General features: G+C 36.9%; 1 protein-coding gene and 1 long non-coding RNA gene across 2 annotated transcripts in view; one reads left to right on the top strand and one right to left on the bottom strand.

The window, feature by feature from the left end:
* AKAP6 (A-kinase anchoring protein 6) overlaps positions 1-16,987 on the bottom strand; it is a 273,079-nt gene that overhangs the window by 238,587 nt on the left and 17,505 nt on the right.
* The window catches only part of LOC104911183, a 22,732-nt gene continuing 11,439 nt past the window's right edge, over positions 5,695-16,987 (top strand). Inside the window, exons 1-2 of the long non-coding RNA XR_793703.2 lie at positions 5,695-5,938; positions 9,993-10,138. This is a non-coding gene — a long non-coding RNA (uncharacterized LOC104911183). The remainder of the gene's footprint in view (positions 5,939-9,992; positions 10,139-16,987) is intronic.

The raw sequence follows: 16,987 nt of genomic DNA, 5'->3' as shown, positions 1-16,987 counted from the left end.
CCCAGGTCCTTCTCTGCAGGGCTGCTCTCAAGGACCGCTCCTTCCAGTTCATATTGAAAAGCAGAAGAATTTGGATACTAAGTTTGAAGCTCAACAAGTTCAAATTATAAAAGAAGTCTCTAACAAGAGTGATTAATCACAATGATCAGACTACTAAGAAAAAAGTGGGTTTTCTACCTGTCGCTGATCAAGCATAGAAGGTATAAATCTACCAGATGAAAGTTGTTGCGTCCAAACATCTGCAAAAATCTAATAACATTAAAACTGAGGAACTACTTAAGAAACAATTGTCAGGAGATTGACTTTCAGAGACAATCTTCTGAATTGCTTTTAACTGCTACATCAGAAACACAAATTTCTGTACTCAGTATTCAACTCCATAGGCCACACCATGTTTCGCAACACAATATCAAAGAATGCTGAACTAGTAGGAAAATAAGCATCCAAGTCCTTCTAATCATGCTTTATAGAATTATTGTCTTATTGTCATTGCTGTTCCAAGTATCTGAAGCCATCTTACTTCTACAATCCCTCTCCCCTATCAAGTGAAGACATTCATGAGTAAACACATGCTGCTTTGAAAATAATGGGATTTGCCATCTAGTAGCATTTCTGAAATATTTTCTTTTGCTGTAAAGAGAAAATTCCATTTCAAACATTTCTGAAAGGATGATACATTAAAATTAAATGTAGGTTTTTATTATTTATGCATTTTTCTCCCTTTCTCTGCACCTTTCTATATTTCTACAGCTAGAAAGTTCACTGTGATCAATGCAGTGGGGAAATAACAAAAATGTCTTGGATTAAGAATTTTCCTTGGATCAAGCAAGTAAACATCTCCATGTACTATATGTATTAGGCTTCCAAGAGAAAGACTGCTTGGATAAGGAAAAAAATAATTTTGTATACTGTATACCATACCAAAGCAGAAGAAAATAGTGCAATAATCTTCTATGTACTACTTTTTTTCAGAACTTCAGAAAATAGATTATGAAAGTGTCATCTTCAAAAAAAAGCCTTTTCGTGTTCTTTCCTGAAGTACACCTGATACATGATCAACAGTGTCAAGAGGGCCTATTCCAAATATCATCATTTAGACCATCACTCAGTGCATCATACTGGTTTGAGTACTATCGGTAGTCTACAATTTCTGACACCGAAAATAAGGTTCAAGAAGTATTTATTACAAGCATTTTATAATTGCAGAGAATTTCTCCCCGCTTCCAGAAGTGCAGAGTCAGAAGGATAGGAACAGTTAGTACGCATATTACATCCCATGCAAATAAAACCGAACAAAAGTAGGGAACTAGACTTCTTATTCCATTTCTTCTCACTTCTTTATGTAATAGCCAAGAAACAAATTCAGAAAAGGAGAGGAATACAACTTGTACTGAATTTAAAAGAAATTAATCTCAGCAATGATTCCATAAGCTACAATTATACTTTTCATATAAGACATATTCATGGAACGCATCTGTTCAATTCAAAATATTTTGAAAGACTGAAAACTCTATATGTATATTTGTGATCATTTCAAATGCATTGAAAGATATTCTATAATTACTATATGACTGCAGTCTACGTTTCTTAAAGTCTCATTCTCCCTGGCATTTATTCATTTGATATGGAAGCAATCAAAAATTCACTCTAACAGAAAGTTTCATCTCTGAAGAGCTACAGACTTGTTTATATAAATATGACTTCAGGAACAGCAAATCTGCCTGCAGATCCTGTAAAACTGCTATGACACACCATGTGACTGTTGTCAAATCACAACAAATATATTACAGGCTCAGTTTAATCCATTTTAGAGTGAGGGATTTATACCTTCTCTTCTGCACAGTGAATCTTTTCCATTGAGCTTTACAGAAAATAACAGCAAAGAATGACTCAAGGAACCATGACCCTGTCTTGTTGAAAAAGCACATGCAATCTATACAAGATCTGAGCTGACACCAAATGAGAGAACATTGACGTGGCTAAACATTAAGAATTTATATCAGCTATCTTCGCCTCAACTTTTGTTTGCATAGCAAGTGATACAGGACTGTCAGTTGCTCTTTGCAACAGATATGAAGAGTCTTGATGCAGTTCGCATTCCAGACTCAGAAATTTTGCATCCCAAATTGCTGGCACTTGCTCCCAGTAGAGCTGTTCATGCTCATGAGGGTAGCAAGCCACAGACACTCATCATCTGGTTGGTACAGACCAGAGGATCACATATACCCTACTGCGTGACTGAATTCTTGCCAGTAGCACTGCTAGATGCCTGTCCAGACCTCCCCAACTTGTGACCTATCACAACTGAGGGGCTCACGAACTCCACGTTGTCAACTACTTGAATGAGTTTTGAAAGCCGTGTTCCCAAACCCCAAGTCAGCTTCGGAGGGAAGTGGCCCAGGTATGGTGGGCTGAGATGCCTGCAGGCCTCAGGCAAGGCATTAAGAGCTCTGTGCTTCCTCTGGGACAACAAGAGAGGAAATTTATTCTACTTACAGACGGAGCTATTGAGCATCATTACCTTGCATTTCACAAAGCTCTTCTCCAGTTTACATTAGGAAACACCAACTATTTTTGCACAATATAACCATGGTATAGGAAGCAGCTGGGGCAGCAGGTAAGCTGACAATGGTATTGTGGGTGTTTTGCAGAGTAATGATCTTACTTACAAAGTTGAAAACCCAAGCCCATGAGGACACTGCTTGCTCAATCACATCACCTCAAAGAGTTAAAGCTTGTTACAGCAAGAGAAGTGAATAGACAGGTTTTTTGTTCAAGTGTGAGCTTTTTTTTGATTTCTTTGTGGTTTGTTGAATTTGGGTTTTGTTGTTCTTTTTTATTTGTTGGTTTAGTTGGTTTTCTTTTTTGTTGTTGTTGGTTAGTTGTTTGGTTGGTTTTTTTGTTTTGTTTTTTTAAACAGAGTTTTCTGTCCTTACTAGCAAACCTCTACTTAGTTCTTCCAAGAATTCCTAATGCAGCAAAATCAGATATAAATATATAAAATGCAAACTAAAATAAATATTAATCTCCTGACATTTCACCTTTATATTTTCAAGCCACCTGTGCTCTACAATAAAATGCTCCTGATCAATATCTTACTACATATTTAAATACTCATCACATATGCCATTGGATATAGCAAGCAGAAGCAAAAAAAAAAGAAAATTAAATAATTCAGTTCCAAACTGTCAGACCATGTTCACAGTCAAAGACAAAAAGTTAGTTATCACTCACATAGACAAAAAAGGATAGATCAGTAAGCAAACAAAATGGAATCATCACACCTGCTTCTGGCTGCAAGAGCATTTTGATGATTTGCTTTTGGATGCCCAAGATCACAAAAATATAGGAAAAATGATTCTACAGTCATTAATTTAACCAAAAGTATTCCAAATCCCTTGGAAATTTATGAGATTCAGAGCAAAGTACTTTGTATACCTTCATTTAAGTAAAATTTACAAGATCTGGCTGTTTATTCAGGTGACAAATTCTAACACCTAGCTGCTAATTTGCATCATCAAACTAACCCAGCTCTAGGGAAGTTTGAAATCCTTAACATCTGGTACAGTCTCCTAGACATCTACATTCCTGTTCCCAAGCACATATTTAACTAGCTCAATCTGTACAATGCTCAGCTGCTTAGTGGTCAACTCAAATCCCAACAGGATGTTCAAATTCTCCAGTGTCCTCCATCTGGCACCTGCTCCAGTGGATGTGGTCAAAATCTATCTAAACCTTCAAAGGGTAAGTGAGTGCTATTATAATCAAAGCCTGAATTTAGAAAAGTTGATAGAAATAGCTTTTTTGGGAACTGAGATTTAAATGCCCATAGCAGAGCAGGCATACGAAGCTAGGTTTCTCACTTCCCAAGAAGCAGCTTATCCTCTGGTGACTGCCTTGCAGGCTGAGCTCCACTTTTTGAACTATTTCACTTGGCTGTGATAACTGAATGTACACTGCACTAAATGAAGCAAAAGAACAGCACTCCAAGCTGAAAGTCTAAACAACCCATAGAAGACTGAAGACATAAAGTCTTTCATTCTACTTCTTGAGCTTCATGCTTAGAATATGTCCCTGAGAAATTTACTCTAACCATTCCTTCAGTCTGATGATCTGCATGTGGTATGAAGAAGTCATCACCTCGTATTCCCACACAGAAAAATAGTTCTGTTTAAAAACAAAGTCACGAATCTCTGAGGAGGTAGAAATCTAACTCTGAGCTGAACGAAAGACTTTGAGGTAGTGTTTAAATTAAAGCATTCTTTTTGTCACACCATTTCTTCTGCTATATTTTGTTTTGTCATTTCTACTAAATTTAAGCAGCTCCATCTTAAATGCTCTGCATTCCATCAAGCACAATTAAAACCTCCCAGAATTTGAGATTATCAATTCTAGAGGATAAAAAGGCTTTTGAAGATGCTTTCTGAACTTGAGCAATTCTGTCCTGCTTTTTTCCTCTTCACTCCATAGCAGCTTTTCTGCCCCAGGAAAAGTGTAGGTCAAAATAACCACCAGAAATTGGACAACTATTTGAAATTTTTAGTATTTATCCACTTCTATCCCTGCATATCATCACCAAGACCAGCAAACTAACATCCTCCACCACCCTGATTCTAACAGTCACTCCAAGTCTTTCCATTGCCAGAAGCACATACTGAAGTTGGCATTAATAAAAGTTAAAGAAAAAAAATGAGTAAGCAAAGGCATTTCAGTATGGCACAAAGAAAATACCATAAAATTTTGCACACTTTACTACTTCCCTCTACAAAAACATACATCAGTCTTTCAAAAACCTTCCTAATGCTACCTTATGTTCCAGAATTGTGAGTGCCTTCCCCACAGACATCAGCAATCCTCTCCAAACTGAAGCAGTGCTGTCTTTGGCCCTTTCTCAGTGCCTGTAAGAAGAGTCTGTCTTGTAACCTTTCCTCCTATCTCTTAATAAGCATTTTTTGATCAGTTAGTCATTTATTCTGTAGGAGTACTATAACTATACATGCCTGATGGGGAATAACTTATTTTAGAATCATTGGCTTTCTGTTTACAAGAATATCCAGCATAGGCTGTCTGCTAATATTTTCCCTGGTGTTTTTGCTGGTTTATTTATTATTATTTTGATGTATGTTGCTTTTTTGAAAGTCCTTTATTAACATCAGCAAAAATGCAATACCCAAAAGGCTACACAGGAGTGAGTAATGCATGGTGCAGATGATCTTCAGTGAAAGGAAGAGGTATTTCCTTCTGAATAGAATTAAAGTGGCTACATAAACACAAACAAGGGGGAAAAATGCTGTTTTAAAATACTAGGCCAGTTACTCAAACAGTGAAGTTTTTAGGAGGCTCAAAGCAAAATAACATTGCTCCTTTACCTCTAAAAATAAGAAACTGCAACAACTACCTAGTTTGACATCTCTGGATTGTTTTGCAGTTTCAGCTTCAATAAAGTAGAGCAGAAAACAAACTGTTGAAATGTGAACTGCTGTGCTTTGAGAGCAAGTATCTGCAAGATATTCTGTATGGGTTTGAGCATAGTCCAAGTTGACATTCATTTGTGGAAAATCTGTGCAGGAAATAGTAATAGCAGGCAACCTGGAAATGGGGCCAGTCATTGTTCAGAAAACTCCCTTCTGATAAGGTTAAATTACTCAGCTGTCAGCTGTCTCAAGCTGCAGATAAAGAACCATGGGAGTCACTGCTTGGGAGAGATTAGGATTTCATAGGGAGAAGGAAAAGAGATCACAATCACACAGAAGAGCAGCTTGAACTACTTTATCCCTCACTAAGACAGGGCCAGGCTGCCTGCATTCAGTAGTCTGCAGAGAGCAGGGAGGAAACAGCTGGAAACTGGGACATAGAGAGCTGTCCTGCAAGTAGAAGTCTCAGAAGTAATAACACATGCTATTGGTCCTCAGCATTGTAATCCATCCATGAAGGCCAGGTAGGAATTTTTGTGTTCCTCACATTCCTGGGTTTCAGAATGCTCTTTATATGTTTATATGGTTGTTCTGAATGAAGGGAGGGAGAGGGGGGAACAACAACAAAACACAGGGTAAGCATGGTGTCACAGCATGACAGAAAGGAACATTCTCTGCAGTGGATCTTGCCCTTGAATAACAACAGATTTGTGCAAGTGATAAGAATGCCAGAGTTATATTGCAAAGAAAGGAAAAGTCATATACACAAACAGTTTGCAAGCAATAATTTCACATTTGTATAGATAAAACAGGTTAGGAGGTGCCAATTTTTTTCTTTCCAAATCTCTTTGTTTATATTAACATGAAACTAACAGTTTTGACAAAACTTTTCATTACATACATTCAAAAAACACAAAACCAGCATCAAACTGGTCTATGCTTGCAGTAAAATTTTGAGGAGAAAATATTTCAGACATTACACAGCTGGTGAATGTTGCTCACACAAACACAATTTAACCTCTTAGAAGTCTTGGCTTTCTTCCTTTGAAATGAGCTCCTGTCACACAAGAGATGATCAATTGCCATTATAGCACATGGTCAACACACCAAAAAGAACAAAAAACAAACCCTCAAACTAGCAACATTTGGCTTCACTCAAGCATGATTGGGTCATTCTCTGGTAAAATTGCTCTTCATTAAATATCTTCATATTTAATATTCAAGCAATTTACAGCTATCAGTCAAACACTGAACCAAGACAAAACTCTGCGTACATGCAACTTCAATTCGAGGCAATAACAAGGATGGCTTCTTCAATGAACAGTTATAAAACAATCAAGATCAACTAATGACTTCATCTCGGGTTTTTGGTGAAAAGCCTCTCTTGGGCACACTGGAACTAAAATGTTGCATTGTCATGTTAATTAGATAAATAACAGCTGATAGGCAAATAAATTCTCTGATAATTTTAACACTATAAAGAACAGAACAGATCCTCACCATGGGTTTCCTTCAGCATGGCATCAATCTTGGAAGTGAGACAATTTCTGAAAGTGTGTTTAAATAAATTTTCAATTGTTTTTGTTTTGATAACTAACACATCTGTAAGATTTTTCCCATTGCACTTAATTAGTACTGACTCTCTTAAAGTATGCATTAATATCCTTAAGTAATTATACTTGTAATTTATTTACACAATTAGTATTTTGTAACTCGCAGAAATCAGAGGGTCACACCTTTATGTCTTTATTTAACAACTAATTCGAATTCATAAGAACACAAAGTACAGAAAAGATGTAACTGAAATTCATTACAATAAATAGAAGTTAGATCAGAAAGCAGCCACCACTAATAAGGATAAGTAACATTAGAAGATGAATTAAAGTCTAATAAACACATGACTTTGTAGGTTTCAAGTGGCTTTGTGCACACATTTTTTTATGTTTTTAATGTCTTGAGCATATATGGAAAGATCAAGTCTATAAAAAGCTTTTCTTTTTAGAACTGAGATTTATTCATGAACTTGTAGCAATATTTTTAATTAATATTTTTTATTTATATGTACTGGGAAGTATGTGCTTTATGCAAAACTAAATGGTCAAAGTGCAAAGATCCCTTACATGCTTAAAACCTGGTTATTTTTCCATTGAGAAACTAGCAAACTTAGAGAGCTGAAAATAAAGTCACTGCTACAGAAGCAAGCAATATAGTATAAGGGTAGACAGAAAAATGTATTCAGATTACAGAAAATCCATACAAAAACAATTAAGACCTTTAAATCATTTTTTTCCAAAAAAAAGGAAGTGGTGTGTCAAACTGTCCGTCTACCTGCATGCTGTTAGCCTACTGTTTGTGCAATAACACAACTTAGCCTGCAGCCAGTTGTACAAATAGAATAGTCTGAAAGGGCACGTGCAGAAATGAAGCTGGCAGCTCAACTGACAAATAGCACTAACTCAATTGTATGTCCCTATCCTTAAGAGCTTTACACAACTAAATTTATAGAACAGCAGCCCTAAAGTTTATGGTACTAGGACATGAAATTCAGCTATTAGAATAATGACCAAGTATTTGCATCAAGTCTTCAATGTGAAGTCTTCTTTTTCTCATCAAATTTAGAACTACAGACTTTAAAAAAAAAACTAGATAATGGTGAAATTCTACAAACTGCTATTTGCAACAGTTATTATTCTCATTGATTTTTAAATTGATTGCAAGGAAGTGCCTGGAAGGTGTGACTTCTGAAAAAGGAAAGGAGGCTTTTTTGCAATATTGCCATTGGTGCTCAGTCTACAGTAGGCTCACAGGACATCAGCACATAACATAACTGTCTAACATTAAACATATCTGAATGTTGGAAATTGGTTGGAGGTGAAGAACGAAATACACCACATGAACTATTGTGGCTCTATTTTATGTGGAAGGTGGGTAGGCAAAATTTTAAACATGTTAAATACTTGAAAAATGGGGAAAAAATCTTAGGGAATTAATTGTTCTGTCAAGAAGTACACAGACGGGAATGGTGGTTTGTGATAAGGGAAATCTTGAACCTTTTGTGAACCTGTAGATCACTTTTTCCTCTTAGCTGTACACACAAATGCAAAGAGATCATCAGTACAAAGGAAACACTCCATAGGGAATTTCAAGGAGCAATGCATGACAAACTGCAGTTAAGCATTAAATCTCACCCACAATACAACATTGCCTGAACAACCATGGAAACAGAAAGTGCTCCCGTGGCTTACCAATAAGCCTCCTGCTAACAGCAAGCTCTTTTTTTAAACCATATTTTTTTAGTATTGTTTTCAAATACTTTTAAAGATGATAAAGTATCTTAAAGAATTTCTTATGTGTTGTTGTTTATTTGTTTTAAAACTAGAAAAACTTGCTCTTTCAAAAAAGAAAAAATTTGCTTGAGGCATTTCTCCATCTTGAAAATTTTGTGTCAAAATAGTTAATTTTCATCAATACACAGATACCTTGCATATAAACAATTCTATACCTTTACATGACCATCCAGACTAAGTAAACAAATCTTGTCAACATTGAAACTTGTCTCATAGATAGATTGTATTTTTACTTGAATGGACACAATTTGCATATCTGTAAAAGTTTCAGCATCCTGAGAATATTGAGAATGACTTGACCATTCCTCCTCTGCACAACCACAAAATAGCTACTGGGTGAAGTTAAATAAATAAGCTTTGCAGCAAATTTTGCAAAACTTCAGGCTGAACATAAAAGAAAAAAGACTTCAGAGCAGAAGAAAAGGAATAAGCTCAAAACAGACAGCATAAGCCCCTTTGAGGTTGATCCTTAGAACCAATTAGGTTAACAGAGGTAGACTGATCTGCTCCACTTGCAGAACTGGTTCAAGTTTGTCTTCAGAGATGCAAGAGAAACAAACTGAACCTTGTTCTTAATCATGCCTTGTTCCTACTGAAATTCATTGTCACTAGAATGCTTTCCGGAACTTCTCCTGGCACAGTGGATAATTACATTAATCTCATTTCCCAGTCTTAGTGCTGGTGATCTTTTAAGTCTCCCAGCCTTACATGAATATTTAGATACACTTGGTTCTCTATTCTGCCTTACAGCTGTGGCTGCAAATTCAAGCCTGTACTTACCACAATTTTCTGTGGTTCTCAGCACTTGACTCTTTGGTGAATCAGAGACCACTGTCCTGGGTGGAATCCAGTCTCCAATTTGAACATTATGGGATTTCAGCATAGCTTAAGCACAGAAGAAGCATCATGGGATTGCCATCATTGTACACATACCTATCAAACATGACTAGCTGACAATGTACATGTATTTCATGTTCACCACTTTGGTTTCTGTGCTAGTTTAAAGTACTACATAGATACCACTGATTGAAATGCTAGTGGCTGGTCTACACCACTGCCCTTACAAATGCCTTTATGAACAGAGCTGCAGCAGTGATGGAAAGAACAAAATAAAAGCTCAAGATAAAGAACACTTCTTTCCCTCAAAATAGAAAAAATACTTTACCTTGCAAGTTAATTTTGCCTTTTACATCGCTGTTACCCAAAAATACCAACACAAACTTTTCTTAAGTTATTTTATCAGACTCTAAGAACAAGTAAAGAACAAGCCATGGGGCAGGTGCCCACATACACTGTGCTGACAGATTTACAGCTGAGAATTTTGGAGGAATTCAGTGACAGGAGGAAAAATAAGAAGGCATTAACGACTGCAGCAAGGTGAGTAACTGGCAGGTGGGTAGTTAATGGTTAAATTATAATGTAAAGCAAAACTTGCTTTTGTTATCATCTCATTTTGCAGTTGAAATTAGAGCCTGACTAAGTTTTCCGTTCTTGCCTTACAAATATTCAAAAGAGAAATGAAGCTGGGAAAAAAAGTCACAAGTTTTCTGACTTCTTGTGGCTGTTGCTATTACCCTATTAATAGTTATTGCAACAAACAACTGGTGCAAGCAAAGAAGAACGTACAGAGATATACATCATAAATGCATTCAATACATGCACTTTCTGACATCAACACCAGGTCAGTCATTCTTGACATCCATTTATCATTTCTTATCCTTTTCTGTGGTTAAAACTGGTTACAGCAGTTTCTGAGCAAAGAGTCAAAGCTAAAATCTCAGGTAAATAATGAGTCAGCATTTCCTCCTTGCTGGAATGCAGTAACAAAGGGGGAAGATTTCTCCTCCGCTTCCAGACAGAATAATGAAGTACTGTTACACTGCTTTTCATCTAACTCAACTTCAGTCCAAACAAGACACAGCCACAGGAGGGAGCGTGTCAGCAGCAGCAAGATCCCTTCAAGAAGTGAAAAATGTCTGGGGCAAGCTGCTGCAGGAGCTACAAAGAGAAATGACAAGTCAGACCAGCTTCTGGAGCAGTACAACAACCTGGGCTGGGCTGCAGCTGGGCAGGATAGAGAAAACTGCAATGCCCTTTAGCTCGATGAGAAGACAGGGAGGAGGAGGAGAGGCAATACTTGTAGCAGCTAGGGAAACAGCAATCCAGGGAAAAGCTGAAGCAGCTGCTTAGCAGTAAACAGGCACCAGCAGAAAGTACTCCTTATGATGGAATACAAACGCATGGACAAAGTTATTTCTATTGTAGCATCCTTCCAATTCACTTTCTACCTCAATTAGAATTAATTTTTAAGATCCTAAGAGAAATCCACCACCTTCCACACTGCTGCTCCTACAATAATAAGGATTAAATAAATCCTTTCTTCCTTCAGCTCCCCACTGGGAGCAAACATATGGCTTTTGAGAGATTGACCCATTTCCCATCTGCCAATGGCCAAACTGCAAGTGGTGAAAGGAAGCAGTCACCTTCCATGAGATGACAGAAAAGGGCTTTCTCAAACTACGACCCATCTCATCAAACAAAGATTCTTAAATAAGGAAAACTTTTTAGTATACCAGAACTTATGTAGCACCTGTGTATATATGTGCATACATTAGAGTTTCACATAAATCAGCTTGTGTAATAAACTCGTTCTCTGCAAGTGAAAATTTACCTTTCCAATAAAACAAAAGCATAGGTTCTTCTACAGCAAATCTTCACCTAAAGAGAATAGTCACAGTTTAAGAATCCCTTTTGTCATTTCTTAAGTTGCTTGTAGGCACCAGGTCCACTCATGAACAAGGTAGAGACTGCAATCACCCACAGCAGGATGCAGCAACAGGTCTCTCAAGTTCATGAGTTTGATTACTCCAAAATCGATTGTATTCCCCTAGAAATTAGCCCAGCTGACAAATATACTGACATATGAAGTACCCCACTAATGTGGGGTTACTGCATTCATTACCTGAGCTCTACATGTTCTCTAGTGCAGTTCTATCAAGTACATTTAGTGAAGCTCGGGGTTTCTATGTTACATTTTGTTATAGAAATGCCAGAACCAGACACATCCTGAGACTCTTGCGAATATACATTCCTATTTTTTGAAACACTGGTGCATTATTCCAACTTCACTTTTCGTATATAGATACTCACTGAAGTACATATTTTAAAATGTGCCAAAATACAGAGCATATTTTTAGCCCAAGATAAGTCTTCCAAGCTCTCACCAGACACAGCTTGAACATGACCCTATCTGGAGCTGTCAGAACGGCAGTTAAGCAGGGAGCTGAAGATCTGTACAATTTAGGAACAAACTGTTAAAGGACCCTCCCTACTGATCCAGTTCTCCAGCTTTCCTAAAGGATTTCACTTTAAGTCCTCCATAAAAAGTAATGCACTGAAATCTGCATTACTGCTATACTGCATAACTGGAAGTTATCAAGTGCCAGATGACTTACAGATTTAAACTGCTAGTTCAATTATCAGTGCTTTTAATTCCAGAGTGCAATTTTTTGTTGTTCCAGCCTCAATTCATTCACTAAGCAGCAACAATTACCTTTTTAACTTACAGCGTTAAACCAAGAGTACTTTGAATGAAAGATAATGGCAGTGAATACAAAAATAAAGCTTTAAATGAAATTTCAATCCCAAAATTAAATCTGCTACCTACTTTTTAACAGAATTAAATTTTGCTGAATAAATGTATCTCATCTAAGACACAAGAGAGCATAACATGAGGAGCAATCCTTCTTACACCCAGTAGCCAGCTCAGTGTTTCCTATGGTAAAAGGCTTCACTGACTTAAGAAACATAGGATAGCAGTGAAACTCTGAGAACATAGCAGCAGACACCAGAAGACATACTGTGTCTTACGATATTTAATTTTCTATTTGGGGCAGGTAAAAATTATACAAGTACTACATTTGTTTTTATGTTTAGAAATGTTTGATTATGAAAAATTCACATTCCTAGAACTACAGATGATTTGGAACTAATACAGTGAGGAACATTTTTCCTAAGCTTTTCAAAAAGAGGAGATGTTTCAGGGAACAAAAAGTTGTTTTTTTTCCAAATTTCAAGTCAATAACATTTTAGCAGTGAGTAGTTTATATCATAAAGATTAATGGGGATATTTCAGAGAGAAAGACCCTTAGTTAATAGCTGTCTACATCCTCAACTTCTTTCTTTTCACTCAGAAAAATAAGTTTATTTTATGGTTTCAGTATCATTCAGGTTTCATTGTGGTTTGCTGTTAACCTCTATAGCACAAATGGACGGAATATCTTTCTGGGTGGCAATTATACAATTATCAGCTTATTCCTAACTACAGGTGACTCCAACAAATTGTTTTCCTAATGAATTAATCCAAAGGTCTCAAAAAAAAAAAAAACAATAAGTGGAAGTGCTGTGGTGGAAGCACTATAGGTGTTTTTTTCCATTTATTTGTTTTTTTGTTGTTTTTTGTTGTTGTTGTTGTTGTTGTTGTTTTTTACCAATAGCTACGTACTAAGAATTTTCTATTAATTGTAAGCTTACAGCTGTGAGGATATGTATACAGGCCTAAAAAGCTTTGTAATAGGATATGCAGCATTTCACTTCTAAATCATTCCTCCGCATCTGGTCTAGCTTAGCACTGACCTAAAATCATTACCGTATGAAAGATCCATCCTAAGTTATGCAAAATGAACCTATTTAGTCCACTTTTTAAACTGAGGAAATATCAACATCACAAAAGAGCCATTAAAACATCCTGCAGAGCCTCCAAGGATTTAAGAAATGAGCTTGCTTAGCTAAAGTAAAATTTATTATTATGCTCTTAAACCACTGCTGATTCATTTACTGCATGCTCTAACTGTACTGGATAATGCCATTAGATATATTTTGTTGCGTTCTATACTTTAAATATCTTATGTTTGTTCCCAGTATGACTGGAAATAGTGCACCATACCCATTAGATGGCCCCAGAGGAATTTGCAGTGTTCACGTTATTTTGACAGGAGCTGAATAAAAGTTGGAGCCCATGGAGGCTTTAAGCAGCATTTAACTCGTGGCCAGGCTATATCAGCTGTTACCTCATTCTCCCTCAACTTGGTAAAGCCCACTCACAGAACCCTTGATGTTGGCAAAGACCACTAAGATTATTTAGTCCAGCTGTCCATCTACCACCACTATTTCTCATTACCCACACCCCTCAGTGCCCCATCTCCACCAGTTTCCTCCTTTTAAACTTGAGCTAGCTGTTACCAAACCCTCTGTTCCTGCCATTTCCTTTCTCTGTAACCCTCATCAGCCAGGCTGCTCTCAGCCATCTCCCTGCATTTTCTTGGCAGGGCTTCAGGGTGCCCCTAAATCACAAGCACACTGTGTACAGCATTTGCCTCTTCAAGCCTCCCCTCTCCAAGCACACTAAAGGGATTGAAGAGAGGCAATGTTACACGGCAGACTTCTCTTTGTTGCAGAGCCCGGAAAGAACTTCTCAGAAGGAAGCATTTCATACCCTAACTCCTGCATTAATAGAGGAAGTTTGAAGGTTCCATCCACTGTCACAGCTAGGAAATATTTCAGAAGTTAAAAAAAAAAATCTGTTAATAACTGATGGAGTGACAAGTTAGTTGTGCTTTTTGAAGTCATACAGGAGCTCAATCACAGATCTGGAATATCCTCTCAAATACCTCCCAGCACAGTACACTCCTTTACGGACCTGCACACAGACACACAGTACATGTTTTGGGGCAGGGAGGAGATAGTCTGGACTTCTGTATGCATCTCTGCATGACTTCATCTGCTAAGCGCCTCTTTCCAACAACATCAAGAATAACAGCTATAGCAATATAACACCAATACCAAAACAGACCACACAGTACTCTGGCCAGTTTGTTTTCTTTTAGGATCTTTTAGCAACTACTATTTAGAGGACATACTACTGGTTTGTCTCAAGTAGAGTTAAACAACTTTAGCAGCTGAATCTGCTTTGCTGCCTTTATTAACATGACTTCATTCTCTGAGGCTATCGCACATTACACCTGTAAATTCATAGTTGAAGTTCATCATCATGCTTAACTCAAAGAAATCACTAACAACTGATGTGAAGCTTGATTTCCTGTACAAGAAACTTTCATGCTGCAATTTGGTATTGGGAAGTGATAGCAAAAATATCAAGAAGCATGGGCCTTCTATGTAAAAGACAATTAATGTTTGAATTTTACTTTCAAGTCACAGAAATCTTGCTTTTGAAAATAAAGACACGCATCTATAAATCTCTTGACACTTTCCTAAGAATTCTTCTATCTTTAGACTTTGAAGCTTGTTACAGTGTTTCAAAAATTGCAGCTAGAGATAATACATTTCAAATTGGGTAAGATTTTGGCAAATGATGTGTATTGAATTTTAAACCCAGACGTGATACTAGTGCCCGGTGAAAAGGGAATGAGGACCAAGGTAGCTTCAAGATCATCTTGTGCTGATGCTTTTGGGCTGTTCAGAACCAATTTAGAAGCAGATGTGATCACAATGGGTAATAACTAAACCAAACATCACTGAGCAGTTGTGAACCTGCTGCTGGTATGCAGCACTCTGCTCCTTCGAGACTCAGCACAGCATTATTCTTAAAGGAGCTTATAGTCTTCCTCCTCATCACAGCAGAACAAATCGTCATATTGCAAAGCCTAGGAATCATTAAAGAACTCTTACTCCTTTTCAGCTCTCTCCTTCTTATTTAAAAACAAACAAACAAGACACACTCTTCCTTAGAAGCTTACATTTTACTAATACACTTCTCTAAAAATCAGCTTTTCCCTGCTGTGTTTCAATATGTTCTAGATTTGCTTCTTGGAGACAAAAAACTAGTATCTCTGGCACGCACACTTGTTGAGCTATTTGGGTGAATGGAAGAGTTATTGAAGTATTGCCCATTTCAAGCCATTTGAATCTAACTTTGATTCTGTGGCATTTCAAAGGTGCATGTCAGAAAAAATTATTAAAGTGATGCAAAAAAAGTGTAGCAAAAGGCAGCTGAAGGATGATCAAGTTTGAAATTTCTTGATTACAGACAATGCAATCATTCATAGATGTTTCTATTGCTGAGTATTTTATTTCTATGTGAAGATCTTTTAGGATTACTTATTCAAATTTCCCTCTGAAAATTATTTCAATTTCTACTGCATGTTCCACATTCTATTTAATTACTCGTGTTCATGTGTTTATTGAATGCAATTGCATCTCCTTTCAATCAAATAATATAAACTCATTTACTAAGTTAGTTATAAAATAACCATGTAAACAAGCATTTGTTTTAATATTTGTCTAAACATACAATGACAAATAAAGAAAAAAGATATTTACATTTAGCTTTTTATTACCAGTACATTTCCGCATTAAATTTAAGTTATATCTATGAAGATGCACAACTTTGGTTTTAGGAAAAAGGTTGAGATTTGTGCAGTTTGTAGCTATGAACAACCAGCACGATAAGGAAGGCTTAAATAGAGTAGCATAACTCAGATGATGTTTTCCCTCACTTTCAGTGAACAGTTGAGAAGGCTGGAGGAAAAACAAAAAAAACAACACAACACTGCGCATCCTGGTCCAGGAGATAACCACCTTTAAGGATTCTATACATCTATTATTTCTTCTCTTAAAGGGATTTAATCTATCAGAATGACCATTCTCTGGGCTCTCCACATGGAGGATTGGAATCCCAGACCTCCTTCCACTCGATTGTTAGGATATGTTATTTGGCGAATGCAACAATTCTCAAGCACCTAATACTAATCAGCCCAAGACAGGCTAATTGTAACCCCTGAGGCGTGTTCCAGTCTTAGGAAATACTGTTTCAAAAAAAATTCAGAAAACTGCCACACTAGCATATTTCCTGACTCCAAATGCTATCACGTTTCACTTTCAGAATTTATAATATGCAGACTGGATGTGGAGGAAGGAAATACGTCTTTGTAGATTCCAGGTTTGCTGTGGCTGTCAACAATCTCTGCCTTAATTGTGCTTCTCACATACCAATGAAAACACTGAGCATATCAAAAACTGTTTGTCAGAACTATGTCTTTACACATATGATTAGAATTTCACTGCCCAGATGCTGAACTTGTTCGGGATTAGTTAAAACCATGAGAAATTGGTTTGTATAAACACTACCAAGAAGAAAAAAAATCCTTCTCGTCTTACTTACATGTTATACATGTGCCCTTAGTGTACACACACACACACACACCAAAA

The sequence above is a fragment of the Meleagris gallopavo genome, chromosome 5 (assembly GCF_000146605.3).
Source record: "Meleagris gallopavo isolate NT-WF06-2002-E0010 breed Aviagen turkey brand Nicholas breeding stock chromosome 5, Turkey_5.1, whole genome shotgun sequence".
NCBI classification, from domain to species: Eukaryota; Metazoa; Chordata; class Aves; order Galliformes; family Phasianidae; genus Meleagris; species Meleagris gallopavo.
The sequence above is the reverse complement of the archived record's forward strand: the minus strand, read 5'-3'. Positions and strand labels throughout refer to the sequence as shown.